This window comes from Rhinatrema bivittatum, chromosome 3 (assembly GCF_901001135.1).
Source record: "Rhinatrema bivittatum chromosome 3, aRhiBiv1.1, whole genome shotgun sequence".
NCBI lineage: Eukaryota > Metazoa > Chordata > Amphibia > Gymnophiona > Rhinatrematidae > Rhinatrema > Rhinatrema bivittatum.
Genome location: NC_042617.1, coordinates 578,854,636 through 578,881,208, shown reverse-complemented (window position 1 = coordinate 578,881,208; position 26,573 = coordinate 578,854,636). Strand labels below are relative to the sequence as shown.

The window sequence follows — 26,573 nt, the reverse complement described above, 5'->3', positions numbered from 1 at the left end:
GCCATAATTTTGATGGGAATAGTTTAGTGAGATTTAGCCTAGATGGAGGCTGTAGAGCAACCTTGACTTTAGTTGGTGGCTTTTTCATTTTTAAAAGAAAATGCTACCAGGAAATGTTTAATTTGCCATTATGCTTTCAACCTAATTATATCTCTGAAGAAGATGGGTCAGACACAAACACACGCCAATTATAATATAACACCAAATCAAAATATTGATACCACAGCTTAGCTGAACTCCCCAAAAATTGTTTAGGGGTAAATTTCAAAGTTTTAACTTATGTAAAAATTAGCATTTTACAAACATGGAAATTATGCGTGTATATTAAGTTTCATATGCAAATATATGTAAGTAAGAAAGGGGCGGTCTAGGTGCGTCCTTGGCTGGGGTCAACGGTCAAGCACATAGGTCATTTTAAAAGTGACTTCAGGCTGAAGAACCAGGAGGTTCTCGATGACCCCTAGAGAAGGACTGGGCAAACTGGCGGAGGAATTGGAAAACTGGTGGTTTCAATTACGTGCGCATGTTTTACAATATATATCATCTTACGCGAGTAAATTGGGGATTGCGCGAGCAACTGCTACTTTATGTTTACACAGAAAATGAGCGCATGTATATTTTTTAAACTGGTAGGAAAAGCATGCGCTTTCAATGCATTGCACGTGTTCACACATTCGCATGTATGTTGCAAGGCAGAGATGCGTGGATTATAAAATACGATCGTAGATTTCCACGTAGCCATATATGCATGATATATGGCTCCGCATGGAGTTGTTTGAAAGTTACCCTATATAGAAATTAGGGATGTGCATTCGTTTGCAACGAAATAGGAAATAAAGACAATATTTCCTATTGTGTTGCATTTTGGGGGGGGCTAACAAAACAAAAGGTTTTCCTATCGTTTTTTTTTGGGGGGGGAGAAAGGGCATGTTGGGAAAAAAAAAAACCCCAACCTTTCAAATTTAATTAATTACAAACCCCCACCATCCCCACCCCCCAAGACTTGCCGAAAGTCCCTGGTAGTCCAGCGGGGGTCCTGAGAGCGATCTCCCCCTCTCTGGCCATCAGCTGCCACTAATCAAAATGGCGCTGGTGGCCCTTTGCCCGTACCATGTGACAGGGGCTATCGGTGCCATTGGTCAGCCCCTGTCACATGATAGGAGCAATGGAAAACAGGCTGAAGACAGAAAGCACAAGTCAGAAGCATCTCCTGTTTTTGTATTTTAACCGCGCTGTGATTTCCGTGCCAAAAATGTGCCAAAAAAAATATTTATAGAAAAATGTTTAGTCACTTAGGAATCAATCCAAACTTTAAAAGCCTTCAAACATATGCCAAAGATGTCAAAGCTCATAAATGTGATTGAAGATCAAAATACTTAACTGTTGTTTAATAAAACACTACTTGTGTTTTGATAAACATCAAAAGCCTTTTTCAATGAGGGAAGAGTTGGTTTTTCTTTATTCTTTATTTATAAGATTTTCAACGATAACACACAAGTATATGCTTGTAAAGAAAAAACATGGAGACTAAATGGACAAGAAGAAAGCAATAAAGTAAATAATATAATATAAAAACTACATTATCTAACCCATAGTCTCAATGATTAGAATAGAGGAAAAAGAAGCAGCAGTTAAAACAGAAGAAATTATTCAAAGGAACTGAGCAGAGAAAAACAGCATTGGAAAAACAAATTGTAATCCGATCATAAAATTAAGAAGTCAAAACAGAAGCAGGATGGGCATCCAGATAAGATCTCACCTGCGCAGGCTCCAAAAATCCATACTTAGATCCCAAATGAGTAAAAATCCATTTGCATGGCTATCGACGAGTAAATAGTGCACCTAGAGCTAAGGCCTCTTGAGGCATCTGAAGAAATGTTTTCCTTCTTTCCTGTATAGCACGAGTAATATCTGGGTAAATCCAAATCTGCTGCCCATGAAATAAGGACGTTCTGTGGGGGAGAAAAAAACTTTTTCAGAACAAGCTCACGTTCCTTAGAAAATACAAAACAAACAAGTCATGTCCCACGTTTGGAAGTTGGTAAATCCGTAGAAGCTTTAAATTCAGTCTCGGAGGCTGCCCCGAAATACTAGAATCTGTATTTGAATCAGCCTTCAAGAAATAAAGTTTAGCGACAGCAGGCACAGCTCCTGGAGAAATCTCAAGCACTTTGTAAATATATTGCTTGATGAGATCTATGGGAGACATTAAGTCACAGACTGGGAAATTCAATGCCTTCAGGTTTAATCAATTTTACTTAGGGAATAGCCACTGCTATTAATTGCATCAGTAGCATGGGCTCTTCTTAGTGTTTGGGTACTTGCCAGGTTCTTGTGGCCTGGTTTTGGCCTCTGTTGGAAACAGGATGCTGGGCTTCATGGACCCTTGGTCTGACCCAGCATGGCAATTTCTTATGTTCTTATGTTCTTAATTCTCAATATTGTCAGAGGGGTTGATTTCAAGACCTGCATGTTGACGGGCCGATTTTCTAACATGCGTGCTCTGGTGCGTGCATGTTATTAAATCTGATGGATGCGCGTGCACATGCACGCCGTGTTTTAAAATCCGCGTGCATGGGGGGAGGGGGATTTTAGCAAAATATGTGCAGCGATGGAATTGAGCTTCCCCCAGTTCCCTCCTAGTCCTCTCCTCCCCAACCCCTAACCTAACCCTACAGATCCCTAATTTTTTTATTTTAATACTTACTGCTCCCCAGAAGCAGAGGTAATCTCCACATGCCGGCTGGCTGCCGGCGCGCGCTTCCCCAGGACAATAGCTAATGGCACTGTCCCGGCCCACCCCGCCCCACACAGACCACGCCCCCAGTCCACCCCTTTTGCAGGGCCTGGCATGTTGGCGCGTAAAAGGGTTATGCGTGTTGCCGGGCCCTTTCTAAAATGCACGCGGTGCATGCAAGGCCCGGCCACGCGTGCACCCCCCCGTTTTTTTACACTCATGGCCCTTGTAAAATCGGACAGTAATTTCTTATAGTGGATCAAACCGAGTCCCAACGTTGTTACCAAAGGTTTGTCCAAAGTGGGATAGAAAATTGGTTTTCCCTAACTTTGCCAGTTGGGAGACGAGGAAGTGCCTCCAGACTCCTCAGCACTCCACACCGCTGTTGTGGCCTTCATCTTGGGTCTCGCTGCCATATCCACAGCAAACACCACCGCACTAAACTCTCCCACGTTGTCACAGGTCTGATCAACGAGTCGTCCTGGGGGCTTGCAATACTAGCAGGAAAAACCTCCTCAGAAACTGCCGACCCCGGGTACTGAAAGGCCCACTCAGCAGGATGGAAAGTCCTGCATATGATTCCTGGTGTGGAGGTGGTGGAGTGATTGGCAAACTGGGACTCAGCATAGCATCCGCTGCCGGCAAAGGAACCAATGCTGAGGTCAGCAACCTGACTATTTTCGGCTGGGAAGGGTCAGGTTGGGGAATAGCTGGGGACGACTCCCAAATTTTGGCCTTCCTTTTAGTATGAGGCATTTTAAAAAATAAAAATAAGAAGAAAAGGGAGGAGCATGAAAACCAACAGCTCTGTGCTAGGACGCCATCTTGTCTCCACTCAAGTAGTGTTTTATTGCACAACTGTTAAGTATTTTGATCTTCAATCACATTTATGAACTTTGAAATCGTTGTCATATGTTTGAAGGCTTTTGAATTTTTGAATGCTTCCTAACTGACTACAAATTTTCTATAAATATTGTTTTTGCACATATTTGGTACATAAATCACAGCGCGGTTAAAATAAAAAATAGAAGGTGTTTCTGGCTCATGATTTTGCTTTGTCACCAAATCTGGGAATTCATCTGATTTGGCATCTGAAGTCTTTTCCTCCTTAATAAGAACAGTTACTTTGTGATAAGTGCCAGAACTGATGTATTTCCTACATACAACTACTGGGGGGACCATGTTTAAGGAGAGAGAGGAAGAGGAAGAGGAAGAGGGGGGAGAGAGAGTGAGAGAGAGAGAGAGCACCTAGCCATAATGCCCTCATCCTAGATGGGTATTTATATCTCTATGGGAGGCCCACATGGTAACTCGAGGTGAGGTTTAGGTATTAGTGTAAGGGTTAGGGGCCACTTTGACATTCAAAGTGAGACGTACGAACAGAACAGTGCTCTCTTGTGAAGGTTTGATGACCTTCGGCGTGAGGAAACTCGCCCAAAGATGAAATTTGTGCAAGGTTCTCTCAACCTAGCTTGATGTTACCCAGGTAGAGAGTCCATCAAGCTAGGTTGAGAGAACATTGCACAAATCTCTCTCTCTCTCCTTTTGCATGCGTTAAGGCATTTTCTGCATGCGAAAATGCCATATAGCGTTTGATAAATGACCCCCATAGTTATTTATTGCATTGCCTGCCTTTTATTTTTTGAGTTTAAAGGTATGAAGACACAAAAGCATCCACGAACTTTGCTGCTATGAGGCTTACTGAGGTTTGCCGCCTTGTATGTTCACAGACAAGGTGGAAGAGAACGCTCACTTCCTGCATCCGCTCTGCCGCAGCTCCTGGTTTTCATGTGGGGCCTCCATGGGGCTCTGATCTGAAGCAGCACACAGGAGCTCCCTGTCTTCCTTATGTGCAAATGTTTGAAGCGGCTAAGTAGAAAACAAATTTAAACAAACAAACAACAACTTCTTAACAGGCACGCGGGCACACGTGTGCGCGCGTTTGCCGGCTCGCGTCCAGTGGCGCATCCATTTTATAACGTCCGCAGGGGGATGCGCGCATATTGTAAAACAGCCTGGGTGACGTCATGTGCGCGCCATTTTAAATGGATGCACGCCCGCGGGTGCAAATGCCGCTTCTGCCACGTAAGTGGGGGAATGTTCCAAGGGCCGCGCGCCAACGCCATTCGCTATTTTCCCAGTTCGTTTCCAGTTCACCCAGTTTAAGATTAGGGCTTGCAGCCCCCCCCCCCCCACCCTTAATTTAATAGTCTCCCTTTCCCCTTGTTAGCACCAACCCTTAAAGCTCCTCCGACGCCAAGAATTTTTTATTTTATTAATCACACGCCATCCATAGCGGCAGTAAATTTTACTCAGCAGGGGACCCCGCGCATGCCTCTGCGTGTGTAAGTATTTATGCGCACGTCTCTTGGCCTTCCCCCACATGCCCACGCCCATGCACAGACCACGCCCATGCACAGACCACGCCCATGCACAGATCACGCCCATGCCCCGCCCCTTTCTGAAAACCTTTAACTTATGCGCATAATGGGAGATACCCGCGTACTCGGGCAGCTTACAAAATCCGCTTGGCGCCTGCCGGCCCGACTCGTGCATGTATCGCCCGGCTTTGGCGCTTGCAGGGCTTTTAAAATCCACCTGTTATGTCTGCTCAGGAGCTTGCAAAGGAAACTAGAACGAAAAGGGGGAGGACAATCTCAATGATTTTTAAAATTGTACTTGCCAAGTAACCATTTGATTTCTCTTCTACTGCTGCTCTCGTTTTCTTGCACACCCCCTACAGAAGACAGGTTTAAAATGGCACAAGACTGTCCCTGCTTCAACGGCAGGGGAGTAGAAAAACGGCAGGGGAGTAGAAAAACAACCAATGTCAGGAAGTATTTCTTCACGGAGAGGGTGGTGGATGCCTGGAATGCCCTTCCGGACCAGAACTGTGAAAGACTTCAAAGGGGCGTGGGATAAACACTGCGGATCCATAAAGTCAAGAGGCCGCCAATGAAGAGTGGGTGACTCGCCAGAATGATGGCTATTGACACAATACCCTTATTAAATAAACATACACATGCTTACTGTGACTCCTACATTGCTCTAAGCTTCAACAACAAGAGGTAATGGAAAAAAGGATTCACACTCACAAAGAGGGGAGTAGCTGGCTTGTTACGGCGGTTACTACCCCAAACCAAATATGCCTGATACTTCACTTTCAATGCATATACAGCATAGCTCTCTGCTTCAATGACAGGGGAGAAGAATAACTGACAGGGGAGAAGAATAACTGATACTTCACACATCCAGCAGAGCTCTCTGCTACAACGGCAAGGGAGAAGAAAAAGGGTTCGCACTCAAAACGCGGGGAGTAGCTGGCTTGTTACGGCGGTTACTACCCCAAACCAAATGTGCCTGATACTTCACTTTCCATGCATATCCAGCATGGTTCTCTGCTTCATCGGCATGGGAGAAAGACTGATACATCACGCATTTCCAGCATAGCTCTCTGCATCAACGGCAGGGGAAAAAAAAAACAAAAACAAAAACAAAAAACTGATGCTTCACGCATATCCTGCATAGCTTCAACGACAGGGGTGAAGAAAAAAAGGATTCGCAATCACAAAGCGAGGAGTAGCTGGCTTGTTACGGTGGTTACTACCCCAAACCAAATGTGCCTGATACTTCACTTTCAATGCATATCCAGCATGGCTCTCTGCTTCAACGGCAGGGGAGAAGAAAAAAAACCCAACAAGGGCTGTACAACATAGTCTAGGTAAAACAAATAAGCATGGGTGTAGCTTGCTTATCGCAGCAGTTACTGCCCCTACTACCCCTAACTAATCAAGCTAGATATTTCACTTGGATGCAGCTCCATCACTGCTCTCTACATTAATGGTGGGGGTGGAAGGGGAATAGAACAAGGAGCTAAGAGAAACAGATAAGAATGAGAGAAAAAATGTGTGAGGCTTGCTGGGCAGACTGGATGGGCCATTCGGTCTTCTTCTGCCATCATTTCTATGTTTCTATGTTTCTATGAGCTGAATAACACAGTCTGGGTAAAACAAATAAGCATGGGTGTAGCTTGCTTATTGCGGCGGTTACTTCCCCTACTACCCCTAACTAATCAAGCTTGATATTTCACTTGGTTGCAGCTCCATCACTGCTCTCTACATTAATGGTGGGGGTGGAAGGGAAATAGAACCAAAGAGCTAAGAGAAACAGATAAGTATGAGAAAAAAAATGTGAAGCTTACTGGGCAGACTGGATGGGCCGTTTGGTCTTCTTCTGCCGTCATTTCTATGTTTCTATGTTTCTATATGTTTCTTCTACTGCTGCTCTCGTTTTCTTGCACACCCCCTACAGAAGACAGGTTTAAAATGGCACAAGACTGGAGCCATTTCTTTTCTGCATGGGCCATTTAACATGTGCATGCTCTTATATATCCCAAAATCAAGCAAAAGCTTTGTAAATGAATATATATATATATATATATATATATATATATAGTCACCATTAGAAAGCAACCCTAAGTAGAAAACAATATTGAAAAACTGAGAAGCCTTTTTTTGTTTACGGATTTAAAAGTGAAGTCCTCACCAATCCTTGACGAAGATCCATTTCCGAAGGCTGGCCAAGTACCGCTGAAATATTTATTGCATGATGCAGCTTTTGGCAAAACTGGGTCACACATTTGCTTTCCCGTATGTGCAAGGGTTACTTTCCAGCAAATCATTCCTTCCACTATGACTAGCAGTTTTGTATATTTTTTAAATTATTTTTTTGGGGGTGCTGGGGGGGAGGGGTTCAGATTGTATTGAATCCTTGTATCTGGCCCTGTGTGAGTGGGACTGAGCGCTGTGCAATGACTGTTGGCTCAACAGCACCCGTACAAAGTGCATTCCTTCTAGAAGGAACACAGAAAATTCAATTAAAGTCATTGCAGGAAAGAAGTGCCCTGTAAACCTGCGCCACAGATTTCTTTAATGATGTCTCCTGTTGCATTTTAATGGGAACTCCAAATGGAATCCAGCAAAACACATCATCACTTGCTTTAATTACATTTTTTTTTATGGGGAACTGAGTAAAACTGCCGAGAAAGCTTCATGCTAGATCCTCATTATACGTCCTGCTGCTACTTATATCCTAGAAGTTTAATAGAATCTGAACAAAAGCAAACCAGAAATAGAAATTACCTTGCAGGGCTGGCAATGAACAGGTCGGATACATTAAATAATGCAATCTGTGAATCGTGGTTGCCGTGTTAGTCCACACTTGAGTGTGTAGAAAGAAGAGGCAACCAGCAAGCTGCAAGTGATACCTTTGCATGGGACTAGCCTAATGCATCCGTGACGAGCTCTCAAGCGTTATCCTTCCTTCATCAGGTTCCCAGGCTTTGCTTGTTACTTCTTTTTAACCCTGTGAACATGGTGCTTACGTTTCTAACACGTTCGCACCACTCTCTGTTTCAATCCTGCCAATAAAAATGCAGTCCAACAGCCACAGCTACGTTTGTACATTAGGGATGGGCGCAAAAAAACCCCCCAAAAAAAATCAGTTTGCTTGCCATTTTTCATTCATTTCCTTCATTCTGATTCCCTGTGATGCTGTTTTACTCATTTCCATTAACATCCATGGGAGACGCAGTGCATCCTACTTTGAAATCGGGGGTTTTCGGGTCCAGGTTTAATGAAACCTGCAGGCAGGAATCAGCAGCGGAAGGAGCAGCATTCCAAGAGTCCCAGAGTGGGGGGGAAAAGTGGTCCCCACCAGCCCAAGGCACCAGCACAAAAGGGGAGAAAGCGGAATGGGCAGTGTCATGAACAGCCTATGGCACCGAGGGCACAAAGCATCAGGAACAGTGGCAGGAACACCCCTAGGGGGTGAACGAAGGGCAAAGCATTGGGGCCAGAACACCCTAAGGCACTGAAAGAGGGACCAAGGCAACGAAAGAAGGGAAAAGGAGACCAAGAATAGTGGCATGGGCAATCCCCCATCACTGTAAGAGGGGCAGAGCAGCACAGGGACATAAAGACCCCCAAGGCGTAGAGTAAGGGGTTTGGTAGCAAGCACGGTGTTTGGTTGGTTTTGGATTTAGCTTACCCCTTTTCGTTGGTAACTCAAGGCGAGTCTCATTCAGGTACTGTAGGTATTTCCCTATCCCCACGGGGTTTACAGACTAAGGGGGTCATGTACTAAGAGGAAAATACCGCAGGATTTACTAAACTGCAATACCACAGTTTATTAAATCCCACGGGATTCTCCCAGGTGGTAAATTGCCGCCAGGAAAAATAGTGCAGCTTAGCGGTCCCAAGGAATTACACGCGATGGTGGCCCCCAACGGCCCGGGACTGCCATCTTGTTAAAGGGCCTGAGCTGCTAGAAGACTCCCTATCCCAAAGTCCCAAAAACATCCTCAGGGGTATTGCCCTTCCCCCTCCCCCGCCACCTCTAGAGGTAGCCCCAACGCAATAAATGTTATTATAAAATGTTTTATCACATGGCGCAACCTCTCCCTTTTATCAAATTACCACCCCCGCAGTCTCTCGGGCCCCCAGCCTTCAGACTCCTCCCCACCCCCTGGCCTAAACTACCAAATCCACCCCCCCACCCCCAGCAGACTCCATGTACTGCGCCGTCTCAGTAAAAAAATGGTGCTAACCAGCCACTTCTCAACGTCTGCCCCACTGCTGCCAGTCCCCGTCCCTGCCAGGAACCCTGTAACTTCCCCTCCAGAATATTAATCGTGAGAATGACCTGGCCCAGAACCTCCAGCTGGTGCCTATATCCTGAATAAACCGATTTACAGGTGACCCGACTGCTTCCTGCTTCTCAGGGAGCTGCTGCCTTCCTGTCGTCTTCCAGTTAAACCTCCCCTTCATTTTACTGCCACCCTCCGTCACTCCCCACTGTCTTTTTTTGGGGGGCCCTAACCCCAGGGAGTCCCTTACTGCCGGGTGGGCCCTGCACTGGTCCATGTTCCTGCCACTCTCTGAAGCCATCGAACCAGCAAAGGCCATGTGGCCCCAACCCGGCCACAAGCTCTCTGTCATCCCTTCTGTTATTGCTAAGATAGTGGGCCAGGGCATGACTCGGCTCCCTCACCTGTTATCTAATATGCTCCTGCCTTTTCCAGCTGCCATCAGGGAGAAAGAGGCACGGGTAGCCTTCTGGCTGGCCCAGATGTCAATGGCGAGCCAGCTGCTGCTGCTGCCACCGCTCCCTGCCCTGGCCGGCCGAACGTGCACCCAGACACGGCACAGAGCGTGTAAGGTAAGGAAATCAACCACCTATTAATGGTATCATGGAAGGAAATCTGTAATGTGGTGCTAAAATGTGCTGCAGCCACTTACATCCCGTTCCCAACCACCTGCAGGGTGGCTAATGTCGTCCATCGCAAAGGTTTTTGTTGCCGGTCCCCATCACCATCTTCAGTGCTTCCTTCCTCTTAACTCGGGGCAGTGATTGGGGGACACCATCCCATCTGCCCCATGGTGACTCTTTTCCCTGGGGGGAAAGGCCAAAGGGTCAGCTTAGGACGAGGGCTGACCCCTTGCTGCGGCTTTCCTGCCCCTGTTTTGAGTGTGGGGATGGGGTTCTCAGATTAGTAATGGGTGCTTCTGCACGCGATGGAGAATACCGCTGTTCTAAAAATGGCCGAGCACCTTCACTCTGCTTATGGCCTCTCAAGAGCGAATTGCATTCTGCAAAACGCTGTGTCTGTAAAATGCCTCCCCCCCCCCCCCCCCCCCCCCCTCTGATGCTGTGCGGGATCCCCGCTCTGGGTCCCTGGGGGCTGCTGATGGGTTCTTGCTGAGGGCAGACAGAAGGTAAAATGCCAGGAGGGTCTTTCATGCTCTCAAATGCTTGCAGGTCCTGGGCAGTGGTCTTGGCCCCAGCAGGGCTGCTTATTGCCTGCAGCTGCTAACCAGATATCACACTAGTGACTAAGTTCCCCCCTGAACCCTCCTCAGCTATTAGGCTTTCATTAGCACCTTCTTCTTACTCTTCAAATCCCTCACACGATCCATCTGAATCAGTAGAGGTTTCGCAGAGACCCTGCTGCAGACCCTGGCCAGCAGGGGTGGCTCAGGGCAATCTGCTGCCCGAGGCGAGGGACGAGATGGCGCCCCCCCCCCCTCCCCTCTCTCGCTTCGCTCCCTCCTCCCTTCAGCCGCTGCCGGCAGCAGTGACCCCCCCCTCCTCTTTTTTTCTGCCGCCACCAGCCTGGGTCGGAGGCCGCAGTAGGGGGCGGACAGGGCGAGGCGAACGCCACAGCGGTGTCCTGAGAGGGGGAGCGTTTTTGTTTTGGTTTTTTTTTTTTGCCGCCTCAAAATTCTGCCACCCGACGCGGCCGCCTCACCCCGCCTCATTATGGAACCCGCCCCTGCTGGTCGGAACAGAACGAGGAACCCTTTTCTGACTTTAGCAGTCACCGCCCTCTCCCACTGCTGCCGCTGCGGAAATCTGCAGTTATGATTAGGTCTCTGCTTTTCCCCTTACTGACCCCCCCGGGTGTACTAAAGCCGTAACGTTTTATCGCAGGAGGGTGTCATCGCCGCGATGGTGCAGCCCCTCCCCTGAAAAAGCATCGCGGCTGTACGGCGCGGTTCCTCTGTCTCGGAGCCAAACACCGCGGCACGAAAGACGGTGGCGAGCGGGCCCTTTAACACAACGATGGCCCACCCCCAACCTCACAGGACCGCCCTCACCTTAAAGGGCCGCTGGCTCAGAAACTAAAAGTCGCAGCCAACAGGGAGGTCGGCGGGCAGTCCATGCTGACCCCTGTCTTAACCTGGGGCCAACACCCCCAAAAAGTAAAAAAAGAAAAAAAATATAGGTGCAGAGCAATGACCCCGCCCCATCCGATGCTTCACGCAAATAAAAAATAACATCCTGGCCCCTTCTGTCCCCTTCCCCCAAGTCCAATAAAAGAAGTGAGAGTCCCGATCCCACCCACACCCTCAAATCCCACCAATAAAATAAAGGCTCCGGTCCCCCCTACCCTTCCCATCACCACCCTCCAAGTGACAAGTGATACTGATGCCCCCCTCCCCCCATGATAATCTTGACCCCTTCCCCCTACCCCCCAAGTCATAATGACAGCCCCCATAGTTTCGTCCCCTTCTCTCCTCACACCCCCCCAAGTGACTGATGGCCCCCCCATGATAATCTTGACCCCTTCCCCCTACCCCCCAAGTCATAATGACAGCCCCCATAGTTTCGTCCCCTTCTCTCCCCACACCCTCCCAAGTGACTGATGGCCCCCTCAATAGTCTTTCTCCCCCCTCCCCCCCAAGTGATACCGATGGCTTCTCAATTTAAAAAAAAGTCCTCTCCTCTTGCCCTTTTTGTCTCTCGATGTCAGAAGGCGTACGAGTGAGAGAAGCAGAATTTGAATCCTGGCTTCCCTGCTTCTCCGCTGATCTCTCGGACTATCAGAGGACCCCTGCTTCTTGTACTGGCCCCAGCTCTCTCTCTGGAGGAAGAAACCTTCCCTTTTCCCCTCCCATTGCCTTGTTTGCCTCTTGATGGTGGAATTTATTAAAACCGATCGCTAGTCAGCTGAAGCTTTTAGCATTATAACATTTGCACGTGTGTTGGTGTGGACGCACAGCCAGCAGAGCACAGTGAATACACATTGACGCTGCTTGCTAAGCGACTATGCACATTAAGAGAATAAGTCAAACAATGCAAGCGTCACAAACTCATAAATTAGAACAATGTCCCAGAGAAAGCAGGAGGCTGACTCTGTCACTGCCGACAGGTCGCCCAGCATGGGCAGCAGGCAAATTTGGCTACACTTCCTATGAAGGATAAGGGGTGATTTCCTGCAGGCAGTCAAGCTTGTACAGTAGATAAATGGGTGATATCCTTACAGCAGTGAAGACAACTGAGCAGACTGAATGGGCCAAATGGTTCTTCGCTGTTGGCATCTACTGTGATGTGATAATAGTATACTGCTGCGACTCAGTCAGTACACAGGCCAACAGTGACCCATGAAAATGAGCTGGGATGCGAGCCAAGGCATAGCTGATTCATCCACTTCCATTTTGCATGTATATGGACCAGGACGCATCACGTGGTCTGCCGAGCGCGGCTCCGTCACGGCAGACCACGTGACTGGAGCGACCGGCCCACCGGGGGATGCCCGATAGGCCAATCCGCCCCAATATGAGTTGTTGTTTTCATAAACACATCTTTTGGTGGGCAGATGCATTTCAGTCACCTAAATGGCCTTCGTACCCCTAATTTCCTTTTAGCCGGCAATGAACGCATCCTTTATGTGTCACTTGACATGGCCATGCTGGTCCAGAGCCCTGCGTTTGAAGATTAAATTCTCTCACTCCTTTAGAATTTTTTGCCTACAAATTAATGGTGCTAAAGAGCGTTTCAAAACCTGGCTGGAATATTTTTTTTTTTTTTCATGTATGAAACATTTATGCATCACTTCAAAGCTGATAGGACTCAATGAACCCCTCAAAGTTTTGCCAGAGATCATAACCATCTATTTTAGATTTGTGATCTTTGAAGCCGTGCTGGTGAACGCACAGATCCCTGTGAACTGCGTGATTAAAAATAATAAGACAAGAACAGGAGCCGGCACCTGATTAAGTGGGTAAGACTTCCATAACTGTGTGATTTCTTTTCTTCTTCAGAGGAGAAAATTACGAATAATTAACATTTTACTTTCTGTGCTCCTCTCTCAGACCGCAGTTGCCGCATATTATACCATTATTCCTGTAACGTGGACTGGATTTTGTTGTGACCTGCCTGATGAATGACAATTGTTCATACTTATACGTACTTTGTATCGTACTCTGACTTTACAGAGCGCACTGAATAACATTTTGACTAAACACGCAGCCGTCGTTCCTTTTGAAACTGGAATATTTGTGGGTTTCGTCTGGAAGAAAGAATGAATGTGATTTTCCGGTTTTCTGGACTCACTGTCGCTAGAGATGCTAAGGTATCAGTAGCAGCTCACGGAGAATAACTAAAAGTATAATTATAGTCAATTAACTCAAAATGTGGCAAGTGACATTGGGGCATTCCTCCCTGAAATCATTTTTTTAATTATTTGAAGATAAGCGTTAACACAATGACATGAAAATATGTACACAATTGAGCAATTTCTCTAGTACACATCAACATAATTTCACCTTCAGAATACTGCAGATCGTTTATAAGGGAAGTTACATGGATTGAAATTCTAACACAAAACTCTTAATGTTCATTAGGCATGTGCTGTCATTTGAAATGACAGATTATGTCAATTTATGTCTATTTTTAAACTAAATGATAAAAAAGGAGCTATTGGTAGCCCCTATCATGTGACAGCAGCTACCTGTGCCATTGTATATGCCCTATCACATGATAGGGCAAAGGGCTGGCTGGCACCATTTTGGAAAATGGCGCTGGCCGGGTCCAGGCATGGAGAGGTCATTCCTAGGTGTTGAGAAGGGGGTGTTTTCGTTTGCCCTTGGGCCTCAGCCCAACCCCAGATGGATCCAGGACCGAACCGAGGGTTGACGCCATGTTCCAGCATGTCTTTCCATCTGCCAGGCCTGCAAGCTCCTAAGGCCAACAACATGATGATGTTGGAAGTTGAATGGTCCTCCGACCATTCCGAGCCCTTTCGGACCTGCCGCTTAGATCGGCATGGAGCAGCAGGCCTGGCCTGAGGATGAGGGCAGACGGGCCTTGACATGAAGACATGACACCAAGGTTGATGCAACAGCATCGCAAACGAAGGCATGACACCAAGCCTGATGCGGACGGCATCAGAGACGAGGGCGGAAACAAGACGTGATATCAAGGTAGTTGAAGACATGACACCAAGGCTGATGCGAAGACATCACGGACCAGGGTCGATGTAACGGCATCTCGGAACAGGGTCAATGCGATGACATCAGAGACGAGGAACTTGACGAAGTCCAGACAAGACGAGAAATTGGGCAGAAGGACATTGGCACTGTCTCTCAGCGCGCCCTACACAGCCCACCTTCATGGGCAGACCCAATGGGCTGGTCACGGACCACCCTGTCCCACTGCGCACTCTACACAGAGGCTGGTCACGGACCACGCTGGTCACGAACCACGCTGAGAACGGGATGAGCGCAGGGAAGAATCCAGCCAAGGCAGAACGACAACCGAGCCATAAGTCATCCGGAGCTCCGCAAAGGCTGGCAGGACATGATGGCTCAGGAGCACAGGAAACGAATTCCACCTGCAGGCTACTCCATGCTCAGGAAAGACGTCATCTGAGGGAGCAAGGCCTGACAGGACCAGAAGGCTCGGGAGCGCTGAAGACGCAGGAGCAAGACACCAAGGAACTTGGGACATCAGGAAGCAGAAGACCAAGACGAGACACCAGGACACCTGGACGAGGACCTCAGGCACGAAGACTTGACATGACATGAAGACGAAATGATGAGGAGCTCCACGAAGAAAACCTGATGGAGCTCTGGCAGGCAGGCGAAGACAGCCCTTTTATAGGGCTAAGCAGGAAATCAGTCCATAGGTGGGGCCCAACACACTTCCTATGGCTGGCCCTTTAAATTCTAGAGAGAGGTGCGGCCGCGCGCCTAGGAAGAAGCAGGAACTTGTGCAGGACCACGGACAGCGGCCTGCACAGACGTAGACAACGCGGAGCAGCAGGGCTGGGCCTGAACACAGGCCCCGAAGACGGCAGCAGCTCTAGCCGCTGCAGGTGGCCCCGGGGCGGCTCCAGCCACCAATCGAGCCCGGGGATGCGGCCTCCTGCCAGGAAGAGGACGGCGACGGTGGCTCCGTGCCGCGAAGATGGCATAGACAGCAAGGAGAAGTCCGCGACTCCAGCTGCGGTGAAGAGAGGAACAAGACAGGCGGCCTCTGGGCCGCAGGAGGAAGTCAAGTCCGCTGCTCTGGCCGCGCCGAAGGCCCGACTTCAGCGGCACCAGCCGTGTCAGGCAGCATGGAGGGAGGTGAATGCCTGCTCGTGGGGGTTAGCTCCGCGGGCAGGGTTCCATAACACTAGGAACCCACTACACCACCAGGCACAGCATCTCTCTCTGACACACACACACATACAAACTTTCTCTCTTTCTCAATGTTCTCATATATGCACACACACACATTCTCTCTCTCTCAGTGCTGTCATATATGCACACACGCACAAACTTTCTCTCTCAGTGCTCTCATATATGCACACACACACAAACTTTCTCTCTCTCTCAATGCTCTCATATATGCACACAAACACAAACATTCTCTCTCTCTCAATGCTTTCACATATGCACACACATAAACTTTCTCTCTCTCTCAATGTTCTTATATATGCACACACACACAAAATTTCTCTCTCAATGTTCTTATATATGCACACACACACAAAATTTCTCTCTCTCTCAATGCTTTCACGTATGCACACACACACACAAACTTTCTCTCTCAATGCTCTCATATATGCACACACACAAACTTTCTCTCTCAATGCTCTCATATACGCACACACACACAAACTTTCTCTCTCTCTCAATGCTCTCATATACGCACACACACAAACTTTCTCTCTCTCTCAATGCTCTCATATACGCACACACACACAAACGTTCTCTCTCTCTCAATACTTTCACATATGCACACACACACAAATTTTCTCTCTCAGTGCTTTCACTTATGCACACACACACAAACTTTCTCTCTCTCTGTGCTCTCAGATATGCACACACACACAAACTTTCTCTCTCTCTCAATGCTTTCACGTATGCACACACACAAACCTTATCTCTCTCTCAGTGCTCTCATATATGCACACACACACAAACGTTCTCTCTCTCTCAATGCTTTCACATATGCACACATACACAAACTTTCTCTCTCTCTCAGTGCTTTCACTTATGCACACACACAAACCTTATCTCTCAGTGCTCTCAGATATGCACACACACACAAACTTTCTCTCTCTCTCAATGCTCTCATATATGCACACACACAAACTTTCTCTCTCTCTCAATGCTTTCACGTATGCACACACACAAACCTTAGCTCTCAGTGCTCTCATATATGCACACACACACAAACGTTCTCTCTCTCTCAATGCTTTCACATATGCACACACACACAAACTTTCTCTCTCTCTCAGTGCTTTCACTTATGCACACACACACAAACTTTCTCTCTCTCAGTGCTTTCACGTATGCACACACACACAAACTTTCTCTCTCTCTCAGTGCTTTCACTTATGCACACACAAACATTCTCTCTCTCAATGCTTTCACGTATGCACACACAAACCTTATCTCTTTCTCAGTGCTCTCATATATGCACACACACACAAACTTTCTCTCTCAGTGCTTTCACTTATGCACACACACACAAACTTTCTCTCTCTCTCAGTGCTTTCACGTATGCACACACACACAAACCTTATCTCTCTCTCAGTGCTCTCAGATATGCACACACACAAACTTTCTCTCTCTCTCAATGCTTTCACGTATGCACACACACACAAACCTTATCTCTCTCTCAGTGCTCTCAGATATGCACACACACACAAACTTTCTCTCTCTCTCAATGCTTTCACGTATGCACACACACAAACTTTATCTCTCAATGCTTTCACATATGCACACACACACAAACATTCTCTCTCTCTGTGCTTTCACTTATGCACACACACACAAACATTCTCTCTCTCAATGCTTTCACGTATGCACACACACAAACCTTATCTCTTTCTCAGTGCTCTCATATATGCACACACACACAAACTTTCTCTCTCTCAATGCTTTCATGTATGCACACACACACAAACTTTCTCTCTCTCTCAGTGCTCTCATATATGCACACACACACAAACTTTCTCTCTCTCTCAGTGCTCTCATATATGCACACACACACAAACTTTCTCTCTCTCTCAGTGCTCTCATATATGTGCACACACACACTCACTCACTCTCTCTCTCCCCCCAGAACTGCAGGGTGCAGGCAGCAGCAACCTCCTCTCTTAGGTCCTGGAAGCATCAGTAGCGTACAATCTTTGGTCCTGGAGACAGCAACAGACTCCTCTTTTGGGCCGTACGAGCAACAGCCTGCTAGCTTCACCTGCGCGGGCCCAGCCAACGCGGCAGCCTTCTGTTTTGGGCTGCATGGGCCCGGCGGACACTGCAGATTCGTCTCTGCAGGTGGCATGGAGTAGGAACTCAAAGGAGCACAAACAGCAAGGGACTGAAAAAAACAAAAACCCTTAGCGGTGGCCTCAGTTGATACTCAGGGCACTGATGTTCCCATGTACTGGTGCTAAGGACGTCTCTGACCGCAGGATACATTGTAGATGTTGTCAAAACAAAGGTTTTTTTTACTGGTCTCTGGTGGCAGGAAACACAATAAATCCAGTTCCAATGCACTAAGGCTTAGGGCACCAACAGCACAGGAAAAATAAAGTCCAATAGGAAGAAAAATGACAGATTCTCTCACTTCCAGTGCAGGTAAGCTCTCTAGGGAAGGAACCCTCCTTTCTGGGATTTCCCCAGGTACCTGATTTTTTCGATGCAGCTCTTTTTCCTTCTCTCTGGAAACGCTCTCACTTCTCAGAATCAGATGAGCTTTTGGCTGATTCCGCTTGTCAGTCAGCAGCTCTCAGGATCTTCCCTTATTAAGCAGTCTTTCCTCTGACTTGCAGAAAAGCTAATCCTCTTTTCTCCATCTCTTAGGACAGCATACTCCTTCAGGCACCCCTCTGTAGAGTCAGAGCCCCCACCACCACCACCACCACCACCATATGACCTCTCCCGTTGGAAGCTTATTTACACTTTCGAATAATAGAAGGACTAGGGGGCATTCCATGAAGTTAGCAAGTAGCACATTTAAGACTAATCGGAGAAAATTCTTTTTCACTCAACGCACAATAAAGCTCTGGAATTTGTTGCCAGAAGATGTGGTTAGTGCAGTTAGTGTAGCTGGGTTTGAAAAAGGTTTGGATAAGTTCTTGGAGGAGAAGTCCATTAATGGCTATTAATCAAGTTTACTTAGGGAATAGCCACTGCTATTAATTGCATCAGTAGCATGGAATAGACTTAGTTTTTGGGTACTTGCCAGGTTCTTGTGGCCTGGATTGGCCACTGTTGGAAACAGGAGGCTGGGCTTGATGGACCCTTGGTCTGACCCAGCTTGGCAATTTCTTATGTTCTTATGTTCTTAAGGAGAGTCCCACATAAGCATCTCTCTATGGAACGAGGTGCACACCGACACGTGTGCACAGGAGTTTTGTCAACTGCCTACCACGTCTACTCTGACATCATTCACCTTCAGCACCTGGTGTGACACGGAGGCTACACCGGTAAGGGGCATTCCCCCTTTACAGTGAGGACACATTAATGTCTGATATGTGATAGAGACACGTTATTTGCGCTACTGAAGCATCCCTGAGACTGGCGTCTCACAGTAAATTGCCAAAAGGCATACCGCAGGACGGCATTGGAGGAGCAGTGTCTCCTGTTATTGTAGCCAGTAGCATGTATTGTTGACACTGTACACACCAAATTGCTACCGCTGTCACTCACCAACACGTACAAAACTTTGCCCGGAGACAAGGCACTGGCTACGCTTCAGCAAACCTCGAGAACTAGCTGCGTTACATATTTAATAGACAGGTTGTAGGTGTCAAGGTAACTTGAGAAAAAAAAAAAAAAGCTGTCGTGTTTTGTGAAAGAAGGCATTCTTCCCTTAATCTCTCCTGAGCTGTTATTTTTGAATGCTATTATTGCTGAATGTTAATGATTAAGAATAGAATATGCTGAACTTTTGGCACGGTTACTGCCTACAAGATTTCATCTACAAAAAAAAAAAAAATGCATTAAGTGCTTCAGGACAACGTCTGCTTTTGCCATTCTTCCCCCAAGAATTAGCTCAGAAATTTGAAATAAGCTCTGGCTACGGTAAGAGGCTCGCCCGTGCCAGAGGGCAGACAATTAATTACATTTCCTTGTGGCACATCTGTAGCTACCATGTATTTGAGTGAGAGACCATTCAGGCCATTTCTTCTGCTGCCATGTTTGCAATTGGATGGGGTGAACAACTCTCTCTCTCTACGCTACTGTTCAATTATAAAATAAGCCTCCCCAGGGGAGCAAGAGCAATAAACTAGGAGGTCGCTATCACTGATCTACAGCCCAAATACTTCCAAAATGAATGCAAACTTTGGGTCACTGAGAACAAACCGATGCTTAAAAATGGTTGACTGGCTTTAGTTTGCAAGATGTGCTACTGGGTCAGTGTATACGACCTTTGACCTGGGAATTGCAGAGGATAAATATTGCGAGCGCGGGAGAGCGGTCGCTTGTTCGGGAGAGTGCGTGTGTGCCTTTGGACCGCAGCGCAAGCCCGGAGGAGAACCCCGGGGCATGCGCCGTGCCAGGCGAAGCGTATCCGAGCACGGGCGGACAGGCTGAAGGCTCGGAGCACTCTGACCTCTGCCGAACCTGAATGCACCAGAGGAGACCCAGCAACGCAATGCTGGGGTAGCCCTCTGGCCACTCGATGGTCCTTCCGGACCTGCCGCGGCAGGTGCGACAGGATGGACAGAGGTCGAGGACAGGTGATGACTCGGGAACAAGGACGAGCCGTAGGCACTTGGAGACTAGGATGAGATGTAGGCACTTGGAGACTCAGGCAGGCACTGCCCCTCAGCGCGCCCTACACAGCCCCCCCCCCCCCCCCCCCGTGGGCTGGTCGCGGACCACGCTGTCCCACTGCGCGCCCTACACAACCTGAAGAGGCTGGTCGCGGACCACGCGGAGAGGGGGACGAGCACAGGACTGAAGCTCAGGAAGAATAGGGGAATCCGGGCAGCGCTCGAAGGGATCCAGGCCAGAACAGGGCTCAAGGGACCGGGGACAGGCTCAGATTCAGACACGGATTCAGGCTTAACTCAGGAGGTCATCTGGAGGCGAAATCCGGGTGGAAGAGACAAGGCTGGGATACCCGGAACCAGGATTAGGAACAACTGGACACAGGAACTGAAGAGACTGGGACATCTGGAGACAGGAACCGAAGAAGACTGGAACATCAGGACACGGGACAGACGAGGACGCAGGATCCGTCGAGAGACCAGGAACACAGGACGAAGACAAGGGAGCTCCCACGAGTAACAAAGGACCTTGAAGAAGCGAAGATGGACCTCGGAGCCTCGTGGAACAGGAGATGAGACGAAGAATCCAGGAGCAGACAAAAGCTTCTTGCGAAGGCCCCGAGGACCCTGGGCTGAAGACGCGACGAGGGGCTGACGTCATTCAGCAGAGCTGCGGGGCTTTTCCCAGCGCGGGCCCTTTAAATATCGCAGAGAGGCGCGGCCGCGCGCCTATGGAGAAGCTGGGGACCAGGGACGACAGCGGCGGCGGCGTCCAGCTGCCAAGGAAGGCTGGTGGCGGCACTCCTGCCGCGGGAGAAGGCAGGGACCTTGGCGGGGCCACGTCACGGAGGAGGGCAACGTCGGCGACAACTCCGTCCGCCGCGGAAAGGAGACAAGAGCAGTGGCCTCCCTGCCGCGCTGGAAGAGGCGGCAACGGTGGCCTCCGGGCCGTGAGGGAGGAGCAGCAGGGTCAGCGGCCTCCGGGCTGCGAGGGAGGAGAGCGACGGGCAACAGCTGGTGGGAGGTGAGAGACTGCTGGCGGCTAGGCCCGCGAGCAGAACCTCAACCATAAGCGAGTTAGGAAAGGAAAGGATCTAAAATTAAACCAGAATCGACTAATAAGCATCTTTGCTTTTGTTATCCCCCTTACACATCAAGCTGGGTCTGACGAGGAACCTTGCCAAGGCCATGGACAAAAACTGAAGCAGCCTTCAAGTACTCTGATGGTAAATTTCCAAGGTTAAGTGAAGCTAAAATAAAGGAAAGTGTCTTCGTTGGCCGTCAGATTCATGAGCGTCTTCAAAATGAGGCATTTAACTGTGCATTGCGTGGCGAGGAAACGACGGCGTGGAAATCCTTCCAGTTAGTGGAAACAACAAGGCAGACAACTACAAGGAGTTGGTGGAAAATCTCCTCAAGACCATACAAAAGCCTTGGCTGCAGCAGCTCTCTAAAGATACATTTATTGCGCACCAAACTGCAGAGCAGTGAGCGATGAGCATGGGGAGGGATTTCTCCAGGACATTACGGCAATGGAAAAATGGTATCAGGGCAAATGGAGCCATCAATGCTTGCAGACTATTGCCGGACAGGGACAAGAGATGTTCCATTTAATGGATACAAGAGACGAGCCAGCCACTGAATAAGGACTAAATTATGTAAAGTGTTACATAAACAGGAGGGGTGAAATATTATGCAACCATAAATACTCAGAAAGACCTAAGTTTACAAATTATGATTAAAACTTTACTATCTATGCACTATCTACACAACAGACATAGACGTAAAATGTAAAAACTTAGATATCATGGGAACAGTAGCCAATCAGTTGGTTTAATGGTCAAATCTGAATTCAGCACATCAACATCAATAATAAATGGCACATTTTATCGCTGAAGCAGACGACTTCTACAAATTTGTGTACCAGTGTATTGAAAGGGATTAATCTGGCTAAGCCGAGGGCTTGGCCAGACAAACTCCAAATTTTAAATGTTCCTTCCCCCTGAATGGCTGTGTTTAGCTGTGTACATAACTGCATGACTAAACCTTAGACAGATAAAAAAAAAAAAAAAAGGGGGCAGCGGCAGGACAGGGATAATCCAGGGCATTGTTTCAAGTTGCCCAGGAAGCACTGAATACCAGTGCCGGCTAAATTATAGGCTTACCATCTGCCTCCAGATTTTCAGTCCTTGTTTTACCCCCATTGCATGCTGGGACTTGAATGTTTTCCCCATTGCATTCCCTAAGAAAAGCAAGACTATGAGTATCTGCATGCAGAGGAGTAAAACCAGCCGGGGGATCAACCTGTCCCGAGCTGGGAAAAGTTATCGACTAACTCAGGAAAAAAAAAAAAAAAAAAGAGTCCTAAAGTTAGTTGGATAACCGCAAAAAAATGTAAAAAAAAAATAAAATGAAAATACCGGCCAAGCAGAGCCAATCACCTGCCCTTGCCACCAGCGGGGTGGGAGACGGTGAGCGGGGGGGTCAGCGGCAGGCCCCCTCCCTCTGCTGAAGAGGCATAGGCAAGTTTAACCTGTTAAGCCAGCAGGTAATCCCCCTTCCGCCCCGAAGAAGCATAGAAAAGCCTAACCCCTGGAGCTGGCCGGGAGCCCTCAGGCAAAGATGCATAGAAAATCATAATCCACGGGGCCAGCTGGCAGGCGGAGAGTCCCCTTCCCCCCCGAAGGAGGACTGAAACTCGATTCCTCCCCTCCCCCACAGATTTGAAACAGAGCAAGCCCCGCTGAGCGCCGAGTGCTAATCGAGACCCGGTCTGTTCCGCTGCAGGAGGGGGAATAAATGGATAAGGACGGGCGAGTACAGCTGAAGCTCTACCGTGCATCTCTTCCTCCCACCCCACCCCCGGGCTTCTCCAGCATTTTAGGGGCTTGGATGGAAGGAGGACTTGGTCCTGGCCTCTTCCTCTTCCATTTTTTATGCTTCTTTGGAGTGGGAGGAAGGCCCCGTTAAGTTAATGTTTCTACACTTCTTCAGCAGCGGAAGGCGAGTCCCCCGCCAGCCCCCCCAGTTATTTTATTCTTCTCTGGGGGGCAGGAGGGAATACCTGGGTGGGTGGTAAATAACTGCAGCTGAGGGTATTGAGCAGGAAACTACGGAATATGCAGCTAAAGCTATCCCGGTAACTCCAGTCAGGTAACCTCGCTGCTGGCCGGCCCTGCTAAATATTAAATAATCCGTAGGACTCACTGACTGCCGGAATCCCGGTTTAAAAATTAGGAAAGGAAAGGAAAAAAAAGAATTTTAAACCGCCGAGTAGAAAGATTGATCTAGCGCTGAATCTCTCTCTAAATCCTCTGGGACAGTGGGGAGAGGCAACTCCGGCCCTGCGGTACCTGCGAAAGGTCCTGGTTTTCAAGCCACCCGCCATGAATATGCATGAGATAGATCCGCGCACACAGCGGAGGCGGGGCCTGCAAATAACACACCGCGCGCGTATTTATCGCTGGTATCCTGCAAGCCAGACCCGTGTATGGCACTTCCGGGGCCTGCAGCTCTCCTTTATAGGAGCGGCGCACGCGGGAGCCACGGCGCTTGTGCTCTATAAATTAAAATCATAACGCACGCGGGAGCCACGGCGCTTGTGCTCTATAAATTAAAATCATAACGCACACGGGCGCAGGCAGCCAAAGCAGAAAAGCACCTTGCGATAAGTAGGACAAAGAACACAGTCATCGTTTCCAGATAAAGGGGCAGGCCAGCCGAGTCTGTCTGCCGTCCTTTGCCCCGGATGTAACGGGGGCCTGTGCGCTCCCTTCTCTCAGGTCTGCGCTCCTCCCGGCAGAGGAGGGAGGGGGCTGGACCATTCGCCAGGGCTCTCCCCTCTAGGAGCGGCCCCGGTGATGACATCCGGGGCATTGGTGGAGAAGCACAAGAATATTCTGGCCAGAGGGTTTGGAGATGAGAGGGGGAAAAAAAAGGTCCAGTCTGTGATCTCTCTGCAGGACTTTGGGGGAGGTGGAGAGCCTGCCTTCTGGCGCCCCCCCCCCCCCTTGTCTCCAGGGCCCTAGAGTGAGGACAGAGGGCCACACAGAAAAATCCCTATGGCGGTGCTTTGCATTTTCACTATCCAAACTCCATGCCTTTTGTACCAGATCAATGTGACTTTGTACTAGAAAATCGGATTTGATAGATACCTACCTTAACATACCTCCCTGTAACCCATCCATATTTGTCTATTAATTGTGTTATAATTCTGAATGTCACTTTGCAAACCATTGTGATCTATAACTGGAACGACGGTATATAAAATGTCTAAAATAAGTAGCCACTATTGAGGGATCCAGCAATGGAGTGGAGAGCAGGGAGCACGCCATGAAGTTAGCAAGCAGCTCATTTAAAACAAATCGAAGAAAATTCTTTTTCGCTCAGCGCATAGTTAAGCTCTGGAATTCACTGCCAGAGGATGTGGTTACAGCAGTTAGTGTAACTGGGTTTTAAAAAGGTTTGGATAAGTTCTTAAGAGGATAAATCCATAAACTGCTATGACGGTAATTAATAAGCAATAGTAGCTTGTGATCTATCTAATGTTTGGGTACTTGTGACTTGGATTGGAAATAGGATGCTGGGCTTGATGGACCCTTGGTCTGACCCAGTATGGCAAGTTCTTATGTCCTGTTCTGAGGGAGCGAACCTCTCACCTTAGGTTTGTCTTTCTAGGGGGGAAAGAGGCCTCTGATCTGGGCTCCCTGTCTGAAGAAATATCTTCACAGGAGCCGTGAGGAGTGAGTGTTGGGTGCCTGTTCGCAGACAAACAGCAGTGTGGAAAGGAGACCAGGAGAGAGCTGCCCAGCTGGTGCTCTGATCCAGTGGTTTACAAGTCCAAAGGAGAGAAGGAGAGCAGTATGCAGGAGTGAGACTCAAGCATTTGGAGAATCAGAGATACCAGAAATGGTCCTTGGGGGGAGGGGGGGGGGGGGTGTCAGGGAGCTCAGCATCAGGCCAAGGGAGCCTTTAACTCCGGAAAAGGAGTGAGGGAATCTCAGGAAGGTGCATCAGCAGGATTAATAGCAGCCCTCTTGTGAAATCTCACTGCCTGCTTCCTTGGATTTGGAATCATAGGCAAGAGCTACGTAAAACAGAATGGGAGGGGGCAGTTCTCAAAATGGCACTGACTTGTGTGCGAGACATCTGGCTAAGCTGAATTGTGCCGGCATGGTTCCTCTGGTTGAAAATCCACCCAGATCACGGCAGCCAAATTAAGGCCAGCCGTCTCTGTGGTCCGGGAGAGCCATGCAAGCTCATCGCCAGCACTGAAAATGTGCTCGGGCCGCACAGCTTCCAAGCCTGCCCCCAGGGTCGTCCGATTTTTGGGTGGCTTAGATTTCCACATGTTTAAAATCCATCCCAGATAAAAACAACTGGCTTTATCTGCCAGAAATTTGGCAGCCTAGGTTGAAACAATGAACGTGCTTTACACTTTACAGTTTATTAAAGATTACGCATCGCCAAATTGTACGCGACGCTGGGTGATTTACCATAATAACATATGCATGGTTCCGAAGTGCATTCGAGCCCTCAACTCGAGTGTCAAACTTTCCCAGCTGTCTCCTGAGCCCTTGCTGGAAGCGCTGATATATTCAAGTCCTGGCACGTGCCTGCAGACGAGACAAGCTTTACCTGACAAGCAGGCCCATTAAACACGCTCAAAAGAAAGTACGAGAGGTAGATACCGCATGTCTCTAGGCACAGAGCCACGCTGCCAGATTTACGGCACAGAGAAATGGTGGGCGCCATACTAAGGCCGAGAGAAAACTTGCTCAAACGCAAAGAGGGAACAAGGCACTGAGAGTGTGTCCCTTGTCATCACTTAGCAGCCTCATAATATCATCAGTAAACATAAGTGACTGATCCCCAGTCTGTGCAAGAGCAGCTCCCAGGGATTAAAAACTGATTAATTCCTCCAGTTAAGCCTGACATTTCCCTATTGCCAGTGCACAGCAGGGCTGGCTGGTTTTACAGAGACTTTAGGCCAGGGGCTCTCTCGTGACTCATTTTTCCATGGCCTCACAGTGTGACCACCAACCCTTGCTGGTGGCTGCATTAACATTTTTCTCTCTAGGGTACTCTTCCCCTCCTTCCACTTCTCCTCTCCCCCCCCCCCCCTTGCTCCCCTCCCTTCTTCTCTCTCTCCCCACCTCTCCTCCCTTGCCCCCCTCTCGCTCGTCCGGCAGCCAGCGGCGGAGGAGCAGGCTTTTCACCGGACACTCTTCTTCTTCCTCCTCCTCCTCCTAGTTCGCTGAAGCAGGCCAGGACCTCGCT

General features: G+C 48.5%; 1 long non-coding RNA gene across 1 annotated transcript in view; it reads right to left on the bottom strand.

Annotated features, from left to right (window-relative positions):
- The window catches only part of LOC115088390, a 35,570-nt gene extending 30,972 nt beyond the window's left edge, over positions 1–4,598 (bottom strand). Inside the window, exons 1-2 of the long non-coding RNA XR_003855764.1 lie at positions 4,440–4,598; positions 1,760–1,952 (exon numbers count right to left, since the gene is read on the bottom strand). This is a non-coding gene — a long non-coding RNA (uncharacterized LOC115088390). The remainder of the gene's footprint in view (positions 1–1,759; positions 1,953–4,439) is intronic.
- Positions 4,599–26,573: the final 21,975 nt, after the last annotated feature.